Source organism: Balaenoptera borealis (assembly GCF_965194805.1).
Source record: "Balaenoptera borealis genome assembly, chromosome: 3".
Classification (NCBI taxonomy): Eukaryota; Metazoa; Chordata; class Mammalia; order Artiodactyla; family Balaenopteridae; genus Balaenoptera; species Balaenoptera borealis.
This window is the reverse complement of record NC_138866.1, coordinates 121,183,916-121,205,555: the sequence shown is the minus strand read 5'-3', so window position 1 is coordinate 121,205,555 and position 21,640 is coordinate 121,183,916. Positions and strand designations below refer to the sequence as shown.

The 21,640-nt window shown below is 48.6% G+C and overlaps 1 long non-coding RNA gene across 1 annotated transcript in view; it reads left to right on the top strand.

The window, feature by feature from the left end:
* Positions 1 to 21,640, top strand: part of LOC309626338 — a 131,022-nt gene that overhangs the window by 90,682 nt on the left and 18,700 nt on the right. The window contains exon 6 of the long non-coding RNA XR_014243116.1: positions 278 to 511. This is a non-coding gene — a long non-coding RNA (uncharacterized lncRNA). The remainder of the gene's footprint in view (positions 1 to 277; positions 512 to 21,640) is intronic.

The window sequence follows — 21,640 nt, the reverse complement described above, 5'->3', positions numbered from 1 at the left end:
CAGCAGGAAGATTAGATGCAATATTCTGACTCTCCTCATTGGCACATCACCTTGTGCTGCCTCAGGGACCACGTAGGTTCTTGGATCAGGGATGCAGAGTCCAGCTGCCTCTCCCAGACCAGCAGCATGTCTCTCAAGTGAGATCTGAGTTAAGGCATCAATAACTTATATGTCCTCTTTCCCAGGTAGGAGTGTAAAATGCAGTAGCATCCTTCTACTAATGATTTAAATGATACCCTTTTTCTACTCTCATGGACTGTCTTTTTTCCTTTTCCAGGGCCTTCTGCCTATGATAAAACCAAGAACCTCAGAGGTGCACATGAAATCCAATATACGGGTTGATCGTGGTACTATTGCCTTGAGGAGAGGAAAGAGCCTGTGGGCCTGCCAAGGCATCCCATGATCTTCAGCTGAGCATCTGTGCCCTTGCAGTGCTGCGGGAGGTCTGGCAGAGTCCCTGTCAGCTGCCAAAGCTGTGCTGGCACTGATGGTCCAGCAGCCTTTTCTCCAGGTACCTGGGAGGTTGGGGGGGTGGGGTGGGCGGAACCTACATGTTCTTGAGGTCATGTTACACCTCTATAGGCCCAGGGTCACGGTGCAGTTTTCTCAGCTCACATGCACACTTACTCCCTGCACACACATATATACGCACTTGTACCCTCCTCCAGGGCCAAGCCAGTCATTTCTGCCAGGATTGGCAAACTATACACTACTTTGTTCTCATGTCTCTCAATCACAAAAGGAGTCCAATTTGCAAGGTTCCTGGGAATTCCCAGGGCTTGCCATCTCAGGCTCCCTTCTCCTCCTGGCTTTGCACTCTCAGTGCCTATCTCTGTCCCCATCAAGATGGCCCAGACAAAAACCCAACCCTCTCCAGACTCCCCCAAGGAATGCACTCATACCTGAGCATTAGTGAGAGATGGATAGTTTACTAAAGAGTTTATAGGGCAGATAAAGGGGAGTCTATATCACACACTTCAGAAACATCAGGACCTGTCTCCAGAACCCCTACTTGACTGCCCCCACCAGGGAGTTCTCTTTTGGGCCCTCCCCACTCCAGCCCCAGCCTCTTTGGCTCCCCTCTTCTCTTCCAGGGTCTAACCACTCCCACCCCCAATTGCATCTTCTGGACTTCCACTCCCACACCCTCACAGACAAACCCAGCAAAGTGCCTGGCGGCTGGGAGGCCTTCCCAGTTCTCATTGCCCACCCTGGAGGACAGCTGTAGATGCAGAAATTCTTTTGTTCTGCGTGATTCTCCTGGTTGTGACCACAGTACCTTTGCACCTCCACTAAGCCACTCTGCCTTAGTACATCCTCTGGATTATTTCCGGGCTCTTCCCAGCTTCAGTTCTGCCTCTGGTCCCAGCTATGTCTCCTCCCACAGACTGGGGTAAAGCCCCTCTCCCTTAGCTCAGTCCAGGCCCCAAGACCTTTCATTGGTACACAGCTCCCTACGTCTGACAGGCCATGTACCCCTGCTCTTCTTTGCTCTTAGTCTTGCTGGGGGGACTCAGACAGAGGACAGAAGGGCTGAGTAACAAATGGAATGGTTTACACTTGCAGCGCCAGGGAACTGCTCTGGTAAGAAGACAGGATGGAAATGGAATTCAGAGAAAATATTTTGGCAGTGGTATCAAGGGTGAAAGAGGAGCCACTTGGAGATTTCTGTAGTAGTTTAAGACTAGGGCCATGGGCATCTGAACTAGGGTGGCAACCTTGAGGATGGACCGAAGGGGTCGGGCTAGGAGAGCTGTTTCCGAGAAAAGTGCAGAGGCTGTGGAGCTAACTGGGTGTGAACAGTTGGAGTTGAGGGAGAGAGTAAAAAAAGAAATGAAAAAAGGGGGAGAGAGTGACAGGAAGTTAATAGGAATTTCAAGGGTCCAGGAGGGAGATAAGAAGAAAGAAGAAAGCAGATATCGAGAGAGAGAGAGGGAGAGAGGGAGAGAGAGACTTCCCTGGTGGCACAGTGGTTAAGAATCCGCCTGCCAGTGCAGGGGACACAGGTTCGAGCCCTGGTCCTGGAGGATCCCACAGGCCACGGAGCAACTAAGCCCGCGAGCCACAACTACTGAGCCCCTGCGCCACAACTACTGAAGCCCACGTGCCTAGAGCCCATGCTCTGCAAAAGAGAAGCCACCGCAATGAGAAGCCCATGCACCGCAACGAAGAGTAGCCCCTGCTCGCCACAACTAGAGAAAGCCTGTGCACAGCAATGAAGACCCAACGCAGCCAAAAATAAATAAATAAAATAAAATAAAATAAAATAAAAAGAGAGAGAGAGGAAAATGGAGAGAGAGCTGGAGGCAGAGAACCACGGAGAAATCATGATGGGGACCACGTGGACCTGCCGCTGGAGGGGAGCCTATGCTCCGGAGCAGCTGCAGCGTGGACCAGCTGTGGGCACCCGTTCCTCCACTCCAGAGCCAGGCTGGTGCAGCCTAGGGGGAGTGTGCATCCTGCTGAGTGTCAGTGCAGAGGCCTGGGGCCTGCAGGAGGGGACCTGATTTACTTACAGAAGATCAGCAAGTGCAGAGATTAACTTTGAGTCCAGACCCCTGCCCTGGAACCTGCCTCTCCACCTCGCCCTGCCCCCGCCTACCTCTGAGCCCCCTTCCCAGGCAGTACCCACTTGAATTCATGTACCCCGTATAAAGGAGCTGGAGCCAGGCCCAGGAAGGGGGCCAGGTTGTCAGCCTCGGAGAGAGAAGCAGGGAGCAAGTGTGTGGGGAACTGGGAGCACACAGCCCTCGTCCCCACCAGCTCCGGAAGGCCCCAGGGTGATCATCTCCTTCCCTGAAGTTATAAAGCCTGAGTTCTTGGCCCATCACTCAAGGCCCTGCACAGGTAGGCTGCCTTCCCACTGCACTGCCTTGGGCCAGGGGGTCTCTCCTGCTCACTCCCCTAGAGTGAAGGCCCAGCCGGGGCTCCATACACGCTGGGGTGTCCCCACCTCCTCATCTATCCTCAGGCACTTCTCCCTGCCTGGGATGCCCCCTGTGACTACCTCCCCCTGCCAACCCTCCTTCCCTCTCTCACAGCTGCTCCAGCCTGCCTTCTCCAGGCAGCTGCCCAGACCCCTGCAGACCTCCCGGACTTCACCCTCAGAGCAGGCCCTCCCCGACAAGGGGAGGGGAGCTGAGACAAGGACTGCACTGGGATGGGACAACATGACATCTTTCAGTTTGCTCGGCACGTGGTCAGGAGCAAGACTGCATGCGTTGTGCCTAAGAGGAGAGAGACAGCCCCTGATGCGCCATAGCCTGGTCCACTGCCTCTGTGGCTGATGGTGGGAGCGGCGAGGCAGGCTTGGGCCTGGGGCTGGGGGGACAAGGCATTGGTGGGGTGGTGTGGGGGCAGCGCTTTGGCCTGCACGGCCTTACGGCTATTCTGCTGGGCCCGAGGCCCCTCTGGACCATCCATTCCTCAAACAGCTACTTCTGTGCTGGCTTTGGGAGATTTGCACAGCCATTGGCGATTGCCACCCATCCCTGACCCCGAGAAAGAATTTGGGCTTGGGTCGAGGGGGGCCAGACCCCAGCTCCAGCCTTCCACTGCCACACTTCAGGGGTGCTGGCAAGTTCCCTTCCCATCCCTGGCCTCAGTTTCCCTGTTCGAAATGGACCCCCTCTATGTATAAAGGGCCTAACCTGGCCAGGCCTGCCTCCTACCCAGGCCACTTGTCCTGACAGAGTGAGGTGAGTGGTGGGAGGGCCTTCTCAGCAGTGGAAGGGAGGAGGTGGGGCTAGTGCAGGGCCTCGAAGCAGTCCAGGGGGCGGAGTGGACAATCAAAATGACCAGAAAAGAGAATACATATTAAAACTCCCTATTTTGGCCAATTTCTCCTATGCCAACTCAACCCAAGATCCAAGATACAGGAGGGGTCATCCCACAGCCTCCAGGGTGGGCGGCAGGGTGTGAGCTGGACATTGACCTCTTGGCTCAGAGCCCATGTCACACACACCTCCTTGTCACCCCAAGTAGGGAAGTTTCCAAGTCTCCCACAGCACCCCCTGCTAACCTGTGGCGTCCCCGACCCCAGCAGCGGGAGCCATATCTTCCCACCGTAAAGAAAATGTCCTTCCTTCAAAGACAGAAAAGGACTGAGGGTGTGACCCGTCTCAGAGGCCTATGTGGTAAAGCAGATGGGGGGCGGTGCAGAATGGGGGCGTCTGTGAGAAGCTCAGAGGCAAAGTGGGGAGGGTACCCTGAAGACCCCTCATATCACACCAGCAGCGTCCCCAAGCAAAGACTGGTGTCCTGCACCCTTCCTCAGGGCCGCCCTCATACCCTCCCCTCTTCTAGATCCACCCCCAGCAGCCTGGCTTCCACCTCCAGGACCTGCAGTGACTCAGACACAGATCCGGCTCAAAGATGTTTCCTTTCCATTTAACAGGGAAACAAAACAAAACAAAAGAAAATGGATGTGGGAAGAGAGAGTATTTAAGGTGCCCTCAGCTAAGAACTGCAGCCATCCTTTAATGCCAGATGTTAAAAGTCTGGGCACACACAGGGTTCCCGGGTGGCTGGCTCAGCCAGGGTGCAAGCTTGCCAGAGGGACCTGCCACCAGCCCTCACTCAGGCCCAGCTTCCACTTCCCTGACCTCAGGCCCACAGCCCTGGGCTCCCATTTTGGCCCCTGTTCTCCTTTGCCCAGCTCCTTTCTCCACAGCCCGGGGCACTGGAGCTGAGGCCAGGAGAGCAGCCCTGCCATGACCGGCTGAGTGGCTGTAGGCAAATCACTCCCCTCCTGACCTCAGGCACCTCTCCTGGCAGAGGGGGGGATGTGGATATACTGGCCACTATGAACTGGACCCTGTTTTCTCTCCTTGTCTCCTCTGTGTGCATTTGAACGTGCCTCATGGTCGCTGCCCGCTCAGAGCTTCTTCTAAGGAAGGTCTCCCTGCTACAGCCCCTGAGGCAGAGGCCACCATGTTTTGCTCCACCTCCTCACCTGGCTGCTACTGATGGAACAGAGGTAGGCATGTGGTCCAGCGTTAATGAGCCAGTAACCTGTGTCAATGAGCACATAACTGGGGAAACTGTCCTTGTGAGAGAGCTTCCTTGAAAAAGTAGCATTTAAGCGAAGATCCAGATGGTAAGTAGGATTGGCCAGGTGGAGAGGGAGCACAGCATATGCAAAGGCCCAGGGATGGGAAGGAGCTTGGGACCCTGGAATGAAAAAAAGAGTCAGTGACGCTGAACACTGCAGATTTGGAGGAGAGGGGAGAAAGGGTCAGAGAAGGGAGCAAGGGCAGGCATGTAGGGTCTTGCAGAGCCCATAAGGCACTTGGACTGAACCCTGCTTGCTTCCTTCTGTCCTGTCTCCAACTAGCGGTCTCTGTTCCCTTATGGCTTCTGCTTCTCTGTAATTTCAGCTGCACAGAACCAACGCAGCCTCTCTGGATGCCTCTGTCTCCCAGCTTTTTTTTTTTTTTTTTTTTTTTTATACAGCAGTTTCTTATTAGTCATCAATTTTATACACATCACTGTATACATGTCAATCCCAATCGCCCAATTCATCACACCACCACCCCCACGCCCCCACGGCTTTCCCCACTTGGTGTCCATACGTTTGTTCTCTACATCTGTGTCTCAATTTCTGCCCTGAAAACCGGTACATCTGTACCATTCTTCTAGGTTCCACATATATGCGTTAATATACGATATTTGTTTTTCTCTTTCTGACTGACTTCACTCTGTATGACAGTCTCTAGGTCCAACCACATCTCAACAAATGACCCAATTTTGTTCCTTTTTATGGCTGAGTAATATTCCATTGTATATATGTACCACATCTTCTTTATCCATTCGTCTGTAGATGGGCATTCAGGTTGCTTCCATGACCTGGCTATTGTAAATAGGGCTGCAATGAATATTGGGGTGCATGTATCTTTTTTAATTGTGGTTTTCTCTGGGTATATGCCCAGTAGTGGGATTGCTGGATCATATGGTAATTCTATTTTTAGTTTTTTAAGGAACCTCCATACTGTTCTCCATAGTGGCTGTATCAGTTTACATTCCCACCAACAGTTCAAGAGGGTTCCCTTTTCTCCACACCCTCTCCAGCATTTGTTGTTTGTAGATTTTCTGATGAAGCCCATTCTAACTGGTGATACCTCATTGTAGTTTTGATTTGCATTTCTCTAATAATTAGTGATGTTGAGCAGCTTTTCATGTGCTTCTTGGCCATCTGTATGTCTTCTTTGGAGAAATGTCTATTTCTCCAAAGGTCTTCTGCCCATTTTTCGATTGGGTTGTTTGTTTTTTTAATATCGAGCTGCATGAGCTGTTTATATATTTTGGAGATTAATCCTTTGTCCGTTGATCCATTTGCAAATATTTTCTTCCATTCTGAGGGTTGTCTTTTCGTCTTGTTTATGGTTTCCTTTGCTGTGCAAAAGCTTTTAAGTCTCATTATGTCCCATTTATTTTTGTTTTTATTTCCATTACTCTAGGAGGTGGATCAAAAAAGATCTTGCTGTGATTTATGTCAAAGAGTGTTCTTCCTATGTTTTCCTCTAAGAGTTTTATAGTGTCTGGTCTTACATTTAGGTCTCTAATCCATTTTGAGTTTATTTTTGTGTATGGTGTTAGGGAGTGTTCTAATTTCATTCTTTTACATGTAGCTGTCCAGTTTTCCCAGCACCACTTATTGAAGAGACTGTCTTTTCTCCATTGTATATCCTTGTCTCCTTTGTCATAGATTAGTTGACCAGGGGTGCGTGCGTTTACCTCTGGGCTTTCTATCTTGTTCCATTGATCTATGTTTCTGTTTTTGTGCCAGTACCATATTGTAGCTTTGTAGTATAGTCTGAAGTCAGGGAGTCTGATTCCTCCAGCTCCATTCTTTTCCCTCAAGACTGCTTTGGCTATTAGGGATCTTTTTTGTCTCCATACAGATTTTAAGATTTTTGTTCTAGTTCCATAAAAAATGCCATTGGTAAGTTGATAGGGATTGCATTGAATCTGTAGATTGCTTTGGGTAGCATAGTCATTTTCACAATATTGATTCTTCCAATCGAAGAACATGGTATATCTCTCCATCTGTTGGTATCATCTTCAATTTCTTTCATCAGTGTCTTATAGTTTTCTGCATACAGGTCTTTTGTCTCCCTAGGTAGGTTTATTCCTAGGTATTTTATTCTTTTTGTTGCAATGGTAAATGGGAGTGTTTCCTTAATTTCTCTTTCAGACATTTCATCATTAGTGTATAGGAATGCAAGAGATTTCTGTGCATTAATTTTGTATCCTGCAACTTTACCAAATTCATTGATTAGCTCTAGTAGTTTTCTGGTGGCATCTTTAGGATTTTCTATGTATAGTATGATGTCATCTGCAAACAGTGACAGTTTTACTTCTTCTTTTCCAATTTGTATTCCTTTTATTTCTTTTTCTTCTCTGATTGCCATGGCTAGGACTTCCAAAACTATGTTGAATAATAGCAGTGAGAGTGGACATCCTTGTCTTGTTCCTGATCTTAGAGGAAATGCTTTCAGTTTTTCACCATTGAGAATGATGTTTGCTGTGGGTTTCTCATATATGACCTTCATTATGTTGAGGTAGGTTCCCTCTATGCCCACTTTCTGGAAAGTTTTTTTTATCATAAATGGATGTTGAATTTTGTCAAAAGCTTTTTCTGCATCTATTGAGATGATCATATGGTTCTTATTCTTCAATTTGTTAATATGGTGTATCACATTGATTGGTGTATATTGAAGAATCCTTGCATCCCTGGGATAAATCCCACTTGATCATGATGTATGATCCTTTTAATGTGTTGTTGGATTCTGTTTGCTAGTATTTTGTTGAGGATTTTTGCATCTCTATTCATCAGTGATATTAGTCTATAATTTTCTTTTTTTGTAGTATCTTTTTCTGGTTTTGGTATCAGGGTGATGGTGGCCTCATAGAATGAGTTTGGGAGTGTTCCTTCCTCCACAATTTTTTGGAAGAGTTTGAGAAGGATGGGTGTTAGCTCTTCTCTAAATGTTTGATAGAATTCACCTGTGAAGCCATCTGGTCCTGGACTTTGGTTTGTTGGAAGATTTTTAATCACAGTTTCAATTTCATGACTTGTGATTGGTCTGTTCATATTTTCTGTTTCTTCCTGGTTCAGTCTTGGAAGGTTATACCTTTCTAAGAATTTGTCCATTTCTTCCAGGTTGTCCATTTTATTGGCATAGACTTTCTTGTAGTAGTCTCTTAGGATGTTTTGTATTTCTGTGGTGTCTGTTGTAACTTCTCCTTTTTCATTTCTAATTTTATTGATTTGAGTCCTCTCCCTCTTTTTCTTGATGAGTCTGGCTAATGGTTTATCAATTTTGTTTATCTTCTCAAAGAACCAGCTTTTAGTTTTATTGATCTTTGTTATTGTTTTCTTTGTTTCTATTTCATTTATTTCTGCTCTGATCTCTATGATTTCTTTCCTTCTGCTAACTTTGGGTTTTGTTTGTTCTTCTTTCTCTAGTTCCTTTAGGTGTAAGGTTAGATTATTTATTTGAGTTTTTTCTTGTTTCTTGAGGTAGGCTTGTATAGCTATAAACTTCCCTCTTAGAACTGCTTTTGCTGCATCCCATAGGTTTTGGATTGTCATGTTTTCATTGTCATTTGTCTCTAGGTATTTTTTGATTTCCTCTTTGATTTCTTCAGTGATCTCTTGGTTATTTAGTAACGTAGTGTTTAGCCTCCGTGTGTTTGTGTTTTTTATGTTTTTTCCCCTGTAATTCATTTCTAATCTCATAACGTTGTGGTCAGAAAAGATGGTTGATATGATTCCAATTTTCTTAAATTTACTGAGGCTTGATTTGTGACCCAAGATGTGATCTATCCTGGAGAATGTTCCATGCGCACTTGAGAAGAAAGTGTAATCTGCTGTTTGGGGATGGAATGTCCTAAAAATATCAATTAAATCTATCTCATCTATTGTGTCATTTAAAGCTTCTGTTTCCTTATTTATTTTCATTTTGGATGATCTGTCCATTGGTGTAAGTGAGGTGCTAAAGTCCCCCACTATTATTGTGTTACTGTCGATTTCCTCTTTTACAACTGTTAGCAGTTGCCTTATGTATTGAGTTGCTCCTATGTCGGGTGCATATATATTTATAATTGTTATATCTTCTTCTTTGATTTATCCCTTAATCATTATGTGGTGTCCTTCCTTGTCTCTTGTAACATTCTTTATTTTAAAGTCTATTTTATCTGATATGAGTATTGTTACTCCAGCTTTCTTTTGATTTCCATTTTCATGGAATATCTTTTTCCATCCCCTCACTTTCAGTCTGTATGTGTCCCTAGGTCTGAAGCGAGTCTCTTGTAGACAGCATATAGATGGGTCTTGTTTTTGTATCCATTCAGCAAGCCTGTGTCTTTTGGTTGGAGCATTTAATCCATTCACGTTTAAGGAAATTATCGATATGTATGTTCCTATGACCATTTTCTTAATTGTTTGGGGTTTGTTTTTGTAGGTCCTTTTCTTCTGTTTTGTTTCCCACTTAGAGAAGTTCCTTTAGCATTTGTTGTAGAACTGGTTTGGTGGTGCTGAATTCTCTTAGCTTTTGCTTGTCTGTAAAGCTTTTGATTTCTCCATCGAATCTGAATGAGATCCTTGGCGGTTAGAGTAATCTTGGTTGTAGGTTCTTCCCTTTCATCACTTTAAGTATATCATGCCACTCCCTTCTGGCTTGTAGAGTTTCTGCTGAGAAATCAGCTGTTAACCTTATGGGAGTTCCCTTGTATGTTATTTGTCATTTTTCCCTTGCTGCTTTCAGTAATTTTTCTTTGTCTTTAATTTTTGCCAGTTTGATTACTATGTGTCTCAGCGTGTTTCTCCTTAGGTTTATCCTGTATAGGACTTGCTGCGCTTACTGGACTTGGGTGGCTATTTCCTTTCCCATGTTAGGGAAGTTTTCGACTATAATCTCTTCAAATATTTTCTCTGGTTCTTTCTCTCTATTCTCCTTCTGGGACCCCTATAATGTGAATGTTGTTTCATTTAATGTTGTCCCAGAGGTCTCTTAGGCTGTCTTCATTTCTTTTCATTCTTTTTTCTTTATTCTGTTCCACAGAAGTGAATTCCACCATTCTGTCTTCCAGGTCACTTATCCGTTCTTCTGCCTCAGTTATTCTGCTATTGATTCCTTCTAGTGTAGTTTTCATTTCAGTTATTGTATTGTTCATCTCTGTTTGTTTGTTCATCTCTGTTTGTTTGTTCTTTAATTCTTCTAGGTCTTTGTTAAACATAGTTTAACAGTTATTGTATTGTTCATCTCTGTTTGTTTGTTCATCTATGTTTGTTTGTTCTTTATTTCTTCTAGGTCTTTGTTAAACATTTCTTGCATCTTCTCAATCTTTGCCTCCATTGTTTTTCCAAGGTCCTGGATCATCTTCATTATCATTATCCTGAATTCTTTTTGTGGAAGGTAGCCTATCTCCACTTCATTTAGCTGTTTTTCTGGGGTTTTATCTTGTTCCTTCATCTGGTACATAGCCCTCTGCCTTTTCATCTTGTCTCTCTTTCTGTGAATGTGGTTTTTGTTCCACAGGCTGCAGGATTGTAGTTCTGCTTGCTTCTGCTGTCTGTCCTCTGGCGGATCTGCTAGTGTTGGAGGATCTCCTGCAGAGGCAGGGGGTGGCTGTGGCTCACCATGCGGACAAGGACACTGGCAGCAGAAGTTATCCTCCCGGCTTTTCTATGTCAGCTTTTGCTGCTAACAAGTACATGCTGTAAGAATTCCCTCCCCAGCAGCAGCGTGTCATCCACTTCGTAGATGACAAAACCAAAATCAGAGAGGTGAAATCACTTGCCTAAGCAAACTCAGCTGGCAAATGGCAGAGCCAGGATTTGGGCCCATTTGAATGTGACACAAACACCTACCCCCACCCCCATTGTTGCTCCTGATGCTGTGAGGCTGCAGGCAGGGATGTGTGGGCATAGGGGATCCATTGTGATAGGCTCTAATGGGAGCCAACAGGCCCAGGGCTTCTATAGGTTGGTCTGGAAGGTCTGAGAGGTGACCATCTTCCCATGGTGAGGGTGGGCAGGGAGCTGAACCTGGACCACCTGGGAACACTGGGACGGGGACATGGAATCCGGGGGTGTTCAGGAGGCCTGAGACTATGGCCTCTGCAGCCAGTCTGCCAGCCTGGCCTGGGCTCCATCTGTCCTGAGCCTGGGGTCCACTGTGGTACCAGGAGCCGGTGGCATCTAAGGCCCTGTACTGGGGGTCCCCCAGCTGAATGAAAGACCCTCATGGATCTAAACAATATTTTATCCACAGGGCACCTCAACCCCAGGTGCCTGAGATTGGTTTGGTTGAGTGGTGATGGATTTCACTCCTTGATTGTGCTTGATTTGGTTGAAATTCAACTAATTTGTGTTTCCTTCAGCACATGGTAGTTAGAAAAGCACAGCGATAGGACTGGGAGGACCCTTGCAGGTCACGTTGTCCACTTTCTCAACCCTCTTCAACTCCAGGCTCCCTCTGATAAATCTAAAAACCTCACACTTGCCTTTAGTGATAGGTGACATTTCTAAATGGAGTCAATGCTGTGGTTGAAGCAGGCTGAGTAAAAGCCCCCAAAAATATCAGGTCCTAATCCCTGGGACCTGGAAATGTTACCTTATTTGGAAAAGGGGTCTTTGTAGTTGTGATGAAGTTAAGGGTCTTGAGATGGGGAGAGTATCTAGAGCCCCTGGAAGGAGTGCAGGTCTGCCAAATCCTTGATTTCAGCTCAGTGTTACTGATTTCAGACTTCTGGCCTCCTGTGTGACAATGAATTTCTTTTGTTTTAAGCTACCCAGTTTGTGGTAATTTGTTATGGCAGCCACACAAAACTAATGCAATGATTTAAAACAAATCAGAGGGACTTCCCTGGTAGTGCAGTGGTTAAGAATCCGCCTGCCAATGCAGGGGACACGGGTTCAAGCCCTGGTCCGGGAAGATCCCACATGCCTCGGAGCAACTAAGCCCATGCACCACAACTACTGAGCCCGTGAGCCACAACTACTGAGTCTGTGTGCCACAACTACTGAAGCCTGTGCACCTAGAGCCCGAGCTCCACAACAGGAGAAGCCACCACAATGAGAAGCCCGCGCACCACAACAAAGAGTAGTCCCTGCTCGCCGCAACTAGAGAAAGCCCATGCGCAGCAATGAAGACCCAACGCAGCCAAAAATAAATTAATTAATTAAAAACGAAAACAAATCAGAGTCACAGTGAACTAAATAAGCTGTTTAAAAACCTGAAAAGTCATGCTTAGAGGTTCTGACAGTCCCCCAGGCCGAGACTTTGATGTTATTTAATGCACCCAATCTACAGAGAAGACTGAGGTCTAGAGAAAGGCAAGGACTTGCCCAAGGTCACAAAAGTAGTCATTGGCATAGACAGGACTAGAACCCAAGAAACTCAACTCTCAATCCTCCCATAGCCCTAGGCCACCTCCTCCCACGCTTTATTCCCCTATGTGGGGTAGGAGAAGGGGCTAGAAAGGTCTGGTGAATCAGAAAAGTGAGATTGGGGCCAGGCTGGGAAAACCTGGAACGGCACATCCTGGAGTTGGAAGCTTATCTGATCGATAAAAGGTGCAGATGTTCCAAGATTTTTCTTACTAAAAAGTAGCTTCCGGAGATTGTGAGAAGTATCAAATCTGATTTATAAAGCCTTAAGGAAAAGGCTGCATTTGTAAACACCATGACAGACATCAAAACTGGGCACCTGTCAGTCAAGAGGGGCATCTGGTGGGGAAACAGTGCAGAAGGAGAGGACAGAGGGGCAGCGGGCTAAGAAGGAAACGAGAGCCAGGGCCAGGGCCAGTGAGGGGGTGGAGTGCCAGCCTCAGAATCCTCAAACTTCTCAGCTTTGCCGAAGACTAGCACTTGCAGTGAGCAGGAGATGTGGGCAATGTAGCCAAGCCCTAGCCTGTATACACACTGCATGCACACGTGTGCTCAGAAGCACACATGGGACCCAGGCATGTACACACACACACACACACACACACACACACACACACGAGGGCTGGAGCCAAGCCTGGGCAGCCAGAAAGAGCTAGCCCTAATTTGTCAGTTGGCCTTTGGGTTACACTTTTAAGTCCAAAAGCCAAGTGGAGCGTGTTGCCATGATTTGTTCTCCTGGCATCCCAGCTCGAGCCTAGATCCCCAGCATGAGATGCAACGTGGCTGGGAATCACACAGCTTCTTCTCTTAGTGGTCTGCTGCTGAGCCTACCAAGGACCCCCCATCCCTGCGCCTGACTCCCTCTCCCCTCCTTTACGTCACCCTGCTGGCTCCACAGGAAATGGCAGATCCAAATCCCCGTGATCACCAGACTCAGATGCTCCAAGATTTAGGAAACACTTTTTTCTAACTATTTTTAAGGGGAGAGACCAGTTTTCAGCTTAGAGGGCAAGAGAGGGCTCAGTATAGCAGCTGACCTGGGAAAGAGAGCCTCACAGGCCGGAGCCTCCGGTCATATGTCTCCAGCATCTATCTCAGAAAGACCATTACCTTGGGGAGCAGGAGAAATATACCCAAGAAAACCAGCCCAGCAACCTGGGCCAGAACAGGGAGTACAAGGCACACAGCAGAAGGTGAGGGCACAACTGGGTAACTGGCCCCCTTGGCTTGGAGCAGGCAGCTACCAACGCAGGACAGCCACCTGGGGTACAGGGACCAGGGGGTGACTTGCTGGGACCCTGGGAAGAAGGACTGGACCAGGGAAAGGAATAACGGTTACCATGATTCTGTGTTGAGGTTTTGTTGTGCTGTTGCTATTTTTCAAGAACCTCCTAAATAACCTGGAGGCAAGCCCAACACCAGGGGAAGACCCGGAAACAGTGTTTGCTGTGCCCCACCCAGGCTGGCACATCCATTCAGAGATGGATCAGGCTCTTTCGCGGGGCTGGGACAGGTATGGGCTGCTGGCAAGCAGGCCAGGCCAGGTGGACTCTGGGCCTCAGGTCTAGTTTTGCCCTCCTTCCTTAAAAGCTTGTATGGAGAGAGCCTGGTCAGGGCACGGGGGCTTGGCCCAGCTCCCATGGTTAGAGACAGTCCAGTCTCCATTCTGCTAGGTTAGGTGCTCCCTGTCCGCAGGTCTGTCCCCGCTGCCAGGCTGAGACGGTTCTTCCCTGATCCCAGCATTGCCCAAGCCAGACTTGGAGCAGAGTATGCCCAGTGAGCCCCCATCTTGGGAGAGGTGAGGGGATGCCCATCAGGGGCCCCCGAGTTCTGCATGGAGACCTCAAAGGTCCCCTCTCCTACAGAGTCTGGGAGGCAATACCTTTTTAGGGCCCTCCTGGTAACAAATAATGGAGACCCAATTTGAGCCAGTTAGGCACAAAGGGGATGTTACTGGATCACAAAACCAAATGTTGGGGAAGGCTGGGGAGCTGGAAGCCTGGGGAGAGACTGTATGTGAGGCTTCTACACCACAGAACCCCCTCTTGGCCTCTCCTCTCTGCAGGTCGAGGCTTCCGGCCCCCTTTTCTCATGCTAACCCTCTCTACAGCTGGAACCTTGCCCGTGGGCTGCTCCAGGGTTCCCTCTGCAGAGAGCTATCTGCAGAAAAGAAAGACCTCTCTTTCTTGGGTTTGAAATTTTCAAATCCCAGGGAAGGATGCTGATTGGCCAGGCTTTGGTCATGTACCCAGCCCTTTGGGTGGTAAGTGGGGTGGAAGGTGGGAGTTCTGTGAGGAGTTCTGTGATTGGCAGCTCCCTGAGAAGCAGGAAGAGGGGCTGGGCAGACAAAGCAATGAGTATCTTAGATCACCTACAATGTTCCCTGCTCCTCTGAGCTGGCAGGAGTCAGAAGTAGGGGGTGGCACAGGTGGGAAAGGGGTACAGGTGACATCCAGAGGTTGTCACTTCTCTTACTTCCCTGTCACCTATCAGAGTGGCTCTCAAACCTCCTTTTGACATTTAAGTCCCTTAACAGCTCCTCCCCCACGCCCCTACCTCTCCAATTCCTCCTGCCCAAACCCTCCCTCCACTCAGGTAACTTCACACACAGCAGAGGAGAGCGGTTACAAGCATGGGCTCTGGAACTAGACTGTCTGGATTCAAATCCCACCCTTGCCCCTCACTAGCTGTGTGACTTTGGGCAAGTTACTTAACTTCTCTGTGCCTTATTTATTGTGAGGGTTAAATAGATTCAGCCATACAAAACCACTTGGAGCAAAGCCTGGCACACAATAAGCTGTCAGGAAGTGTTAGCTGTTATCCTGGCACCTAGTTTCATGCCATCCCCCACCTGGGACGCCCCTCCTCTTGTCCAAATCCTCCCCATCCTAAGGCTCCCCTGACCACTGAACTATTACAGACACTCCTCATCTCAATCCCTGCGGCACTCAGGGTTGAGCATCTGTGGGAAAGACTCATCTTCCCAACTGGTCCAGGTTTCCCTCTTGTGGTGTACCCCATCTCAGTAGCAGATCTAGGCACACTAGAGTGTCAAGAAATGCTTGGACTCCCTTCCCCTGCAGGACAGGCCAGCAATGGGAAGAAGAAGCTGTTAGCAACCCTGGAGACCAGCATGGATGGAGGCCAATAAGGCTAAGCAAGCATGGCCGCCATCCCGCTGGGAGCCAAGAAGTCCCTGTACCTGTGACATCACACCTTCACCCGTAAAAATAGCCGGCACGCCTTAGCAGCCTGGGCACAGCCTGCTCTGGGAGGTGACAGGTTATGAGTGTGAGTCAGCACATGCCGAATGGATGACACCCTTCCTTTCTGGCCCCAGAGCAGGGGAGACATACACCTCGGCGGAGGTCTCTTGAGACTGGGAGAGACAGGAGAGGCAGGAAGACAGACAGAGGCAGAGTCCAGATTTTCCATTTTAATTCTGGAAACTGGAGCCTGTCCGGATCCCTGTATATGAATGCGAGGTCTTGCCCTGGCTCTGGAACTGGGTCTCTGCTCCTGCCCTTGCCCCCGCCCCTCCTGAGTCTGTCTCAGCTGCGGGAGTACCTAGGGCTGTTGGCGGCTGGGCAGGCAGAGGGCAGTGTGACAGAGGTTTAAGGAAGACAAACACAGATTAGTCAAGGACCGTCAGACCTAATTACATCTCCAAGAGCCTGACAGCGACATTATTTAGTCATTGGGCCCTTCTGAACCAGTTACACTGGACTCCACTGACGCCCATAGGGCCTCCCCTGGAGTGAGCCAGGATCAGAGTGGGTGCCCACCAGTCCTTCTGGGCTCAGCGAATGGCCCGGGGTGGGGAGGGGTATCTGCATGCACTCCCACCCTGTTAGGCTGCAGACAGTGGCAACTAGCAGGCTGGGGTCACTCTTGGGTCCAGGGCCCTCCAATCTTTCTGTTCCCCAGCATCTAGGTGGTTATGAGACGCAGCAATGGCTTGGAGAAACACCCTGAACAGCCCCGCGCACATGTGTGGGGTGTGTGTGTGTGTGTGTAGAAGCAATGGCTTGTGGCAACAGTCTGTGAGTCTCATGTGCCCTAAGGTGTGTGTGTGACTGAGCTTGGAGATGAGTGCTCAGAGGTGAATGTGGAATAGCTGGTGACAGTATGTGGGGGAGGGTGTCTATGTGTGTGCCTATGAGGGTGAAAGCTGGGGAGGCTTCCTGGAGGGGGAGACAGTGAAGGAGGCTCCTGAAACACATTATCTGGGCTAATCCCCTTTTTCCTCATATCCCATTTCTATCCCTCCTGGCAAAGAGTGGGGCCAGATAATTCCAAATGCCAAGGCTATTTAACTTGGGGCCTCATTACAAAATTATTTTTTCCATCAGAAAATTTGCTGAAGCAAAATGGTGTTTGGCTTCAGCAAATACTAAGCCAGTTTGCTTTCCCAGAGCTCACACTGGAAGGAGGGTGGTGAGGAGCCCGGGGCAGTGGGAGACCAACTGGGGACCCTTAATTGGCAGGGAGAACCCTCTGCAAGCAGCCTCACTCCCAGGAGGGCCTCACACTTCTCTGCCTTTGCCTGTGCTGTGCCCTCTGCCTGGAATGTTCTCCCTTGCCCTTGCCCACCTGATGTAAACAACTGCTCTGCCTTCAGGGATTGGTGTACCTGCCACCTCTGGGAAGCCGTCTGATCCCCTTGCCCTCATCACGCCCACAGCACCTACATCTTGCATTGTACTGATTCCTCTGAATGGTGAGTCTATATGTCACCCCCACGAAACTGGGGTTTCCTTGCAGAGAGGATTTTGTTCAATTCTCTAACCTTAGCACAGTAGCTAGTTTTTAAAAGTTAACACATATCGGCCACCTACTATGCACCAGGCACTTTACAAAGAGCACCTCTTTTATTCCTCAAAGCAGCCTATGAGCTCAGTACTCTTCCCAGCGTCCCCATTTTATACAGGACGTTGAGACTCACACTGTCTGGGAGAGGAGGTGGGCCTTGAAGCCATGCCTTTCTGACATCCATCAGAGTCCAAGGTCATCACTGTTATGTGGTACTGCCTCCCTGCAGACAGAGGTTCTGGACTCAAGGTCCAGAGGCCTGAGGTCCATGCTGGCCACACCACTTAGCTCTTTGTCATCTGAAGCCTTGGCTTCTCTGTCCATAAAATGCAAAGGCAGATGCCTCCAGCTTTGAAGGTCTATGCCAGTTAGTGGGAAAGGCAATAATTGTGCATTTGGGTCAACATCTTGTTTTATTTTATTTCTCACATCTTTATTGGAGCATAAATGCTTCTGTGAAGCATTATGTGTTAGTTTCTGCTGTACAACAAAGTGAATCAGCTATATGTATACATATATCCCCATATCCCTTCCCTCTTGAGCCTCTCTCCCACCCTCCCTATCCCATCCCTGTAGGTTGTCACTAAGCATCGAGTTGATCTCCTTGTGCTATGCTGCAGCTTCCCACTAGCCATCCATTTTACATTCGGTAGTGTATATATGTCAGTGCTACTCTCTCACTTCATCCCAGCTCCTATGTGTCTGCATCTTTATTCCTACCCTGCCACTAAGTTCATCAATACCGTTTTTCTTTAATTCCATATATATGCATTAGCATTCAGTATTTGTTTTTCTCATTCTGACTTACTTCACTCTGTGTGACAGATTCTAGGTCCATCCACCTCACTACAAATAACTCAATTTCATTCCATTTTATGGCTGAGTAATATGCCATTGTATATATGTGCCACATCTTCTTTATCCATTCATCTGTTGATGGGCATTTAGGTTGCTTCCATGTCCTGGCTATTGTAAATAGTGCTGCAATGAACATTGTGGTACATGTATCTCCAGAATATATAAGCAGCTCATGCAGCTCAATATCACAAAAACAAACAACCCAATCCAAAAATGGGCAGAAACCTAAATAGACATTTCTTCAAAGAAGACATATATATGGCCAACAAATACATGAAAAGATGCTCAACATCACTAATTAGAGAAAAGCAAATCAAAACCACAATGAGGCATCACCTCACACCAGTCAGAATGGCCATCATCAGAAAATCTACAAACAATAAATGCTAGAGAGGGTGTGGAGAAAAGGGAACCCTCCTGCACTGTTGGTGGGAATGTAAATTGATACAGCCACTATGGAGAACAGTATGGAGGTTCCTTAAAAAACTAAACATAGAACTACCATACGACCCAGCAATCCCACTACTGGGCATATACCCTGAGAAAACCATAATTCAACATCTTTTTTTAAAGATTTTTCTCTCTGCTTTGTTTGTTTAATGACAGCCTTCTGCCCATGGCCTCTGGAAGCTTGCCTGAGTGAAATAGGTATGTTTCCTTCCGGCAGGGAACAGAGCCCAGAGCTGGGGTCTCAGACACTGGGGTTCAGCTCCCACTCTGTGTGGTCTGCACCACCCAGCCCCAGGCCTGGTGACAGAGGGCAAGAGGAGCCAGCTGGCCACAGGGGCTGCGCGACAGGCACTGCTGACTGCAGACAGCTCCCCTCTACCCCCATGTCTGAGGGGCCTGTCATCCTGAGTGTCCCTAAAACTCAGGCTGAATCCTACACAGATCCTCCCCAACCCCTCCGGAGGAGGCAGAAACCCAAGTCCCCAGCTGGGCAGGCAGCTACGGGAGGCAGTGCCCAGGGCGCTGGCTGCCTGAGCGCCCAGCTGTGCCCACACCGCCCCTGGGCACTCCCAGACAAACCCGCCCACACCACCCAGGCCCAGGACAAAGGAGCCCTGGAAGAATGAATCAATGGGCCCCGAGCCACTGCATCTGATCGCTTCCCACAGGGCGTGAATCTCTCTCCTCCCCCGCCCGCCCTCCTTCTTGTTCTGTCTCTGCTTCCTCTTCCCTCCCTCGCCACCTCTTTTCTTTTTTTCCCTCTCTCTCCCACACAGCTGCCTCGTAAGAACTCCAGACGACACTTCACAGCCCTGAAGCAGAGGGAAGGCCCCAGGCTCAAAGTCGTGCTGTTTGTTCTCAGTCAGAGAAAATTCTCACTGGAGATGGTCACCCCAACTCAGGGTATTCGACCCCTGGCCGGCAGGGACATGACTTTCTCATCAGCCTTTAACCTCTGATTAAAGTCCCAAACATAGCTGGGAGTTTGTTGAGTTGTAAGGTCATCCACTATACACACACACGCAGACACACACACGCACGAGCACACACATGCACACATCACACCCACCTCATTGGGCCAGAGGCTAAGTGGATGTATGGGTGGATGCTCAAGAGATGGAAAGGTAGGTGCCACCACGCGTGGACCAACGAGGCTGGCTTGGTAAATGAAGGCATGATGGGAGGGAGGCTGGGGGTGATTGGGAGAACAGAAAGTTGGTGAACAGAAAGATGAAAACAAGTGTTTTGCATTGTCTATACATGGAGGTGCTGATGAGCCCACTGGGGGCTAGGCTGATATCCTTGCAACGTGGTTATGACGTGCCAGTGTGTGCACGGGAACCAAGAGATCACCTAAAAATTCATGATTGGTCAACTTGGGCAGCTTCCATGATCCAGGTGATCTCTGAACAATCTCAGGTCAACAGGACGGGAAGGTGACAGTAATTCAGTAGAGAGCCGAAGGCCATAGAAAGGTGAGGGACTGGCCTAGACCTCGGGTCGAAAAGTTTTCCTATAAAGGATCACATCATAAATAATTTAGGCTTCGCAGGCTACACGGTCTCTGTTGCAACTACTCACTTCTGTGGTTGTAACACAGAAGTAGCCATAGATCATAGGTAACAAATGAATGGGCTGTGTGTCATTAAAACTTTCTTTGGGGGGAGGCTGAAATTTGAATTTCATATAATTTTCACATGTCATGAAATATAATTTGTCTTTTGATTTTCAATCATTTAGAAATGTAAAATTCATTCTTAGCTCTTGAGCCATACAAGAACAGGCAGTGTTTGGCCTGCAGGCCATAGTTTGCTGACCCCTGGGGTAGAAGGTGCCTGAGACAGATCAGGTGCCAGGGTGGGGCAGAAGCATCAGGCCGTTGGACAGCAAATCACACAGCCAACCCCCCGCCCCACCCCAGCTCTCTAACTCAGATTCACCCAGGGGGCTTCTGGTCACCTTCTCTTGGAACTTGCTTTCGGAGAGAGCAGACAGACCTGGAAGTTTATGAGTACCCAGACCCCTCAGAAGTTCGATTTCTCACTGTGAATTACCAACCCAGCATTTTTCATGATCATTTGACTTCTCCTGTTACTTGCCTACTGGGAGAGGCTCTGTTCTGCCAGGGCAAATATCCGCTCCACTTGAGTAGCATTTCTTATTATAAATTAATAAGTTGGCATCAGGGTGTGTATATAAAAATCAATCCCTGTGAGCTTGGTAAATGTAAGTCTGTCACAGAGAGGTGAATCTCCTTAGCACCCAGCTCACCAAAGCAGATCCCTGTGGCTCCAAGGCTTGCGGCCAGGCCCTCGGAAATGCCACCTGGAGAAGCCTCCAGGCTGCCCCCCAGGGTGCTCGTGGGGAGCCTCTGCTGTGCTCCACTGTCTGCCTCTCTATTGTGCAGGTAGCTGGCTGGAATGGGTGGCTGGATAGAGGCGGATGGGTAGATGGATGGGTAGGATGAGTGAAGGGGTAGGTGATGCATGGGAGACTGGTGGGTGGGAGGATGGATGGATGGATGGGTGAAATCCACAGATTTCTGGGTTCAGGTACCCAGAAAGAGTGGCCCTCATGGGCATGGAGGGTGACGAGGCAACCACATACGCCCCAAGAGGTAAAGGTAGAGTCAAGAACTAACATGTGTTAAGACCTGCCACGTGCCAGCAGTGAGTACGGGACTGGTTCCCTCTCCCCTTGCGGTCCCTGCCGCTCTCCATGTTCTCGTGACCTTGTATTCCGGAGCTCGATCTTAACAGGCTTTACTCAGGCCCTTTCTGGTTCAATTACTAATGTAGAGACAACTCTCTTATGGTACCAGGGCTTGCTGGAGCTGGGGGTCTCCTCCCACACCCTCTCATCTCCAGCCCTCGGTTTATTTAGAGTAGGTGCAAAGGGTTTTTGCCCTAAACCTTACTTCAGGAACAGACTCCATCTCAAGAGGATTTTGTAATAATTTAGGCTTCCAAAATGGGTCCCGAGCCCACTCACTGGTCTTTCCCCCCACTTCCCTCCTTCAAAGCAGTGCTGAATCCATCCCTGCCTTTGGCCCATTAGGGGTCAGGCTCAGATTTCCCTTTCCCATCCGCAGATCTACAGGTCCTTTCCTCTAGGAAGCCCTCC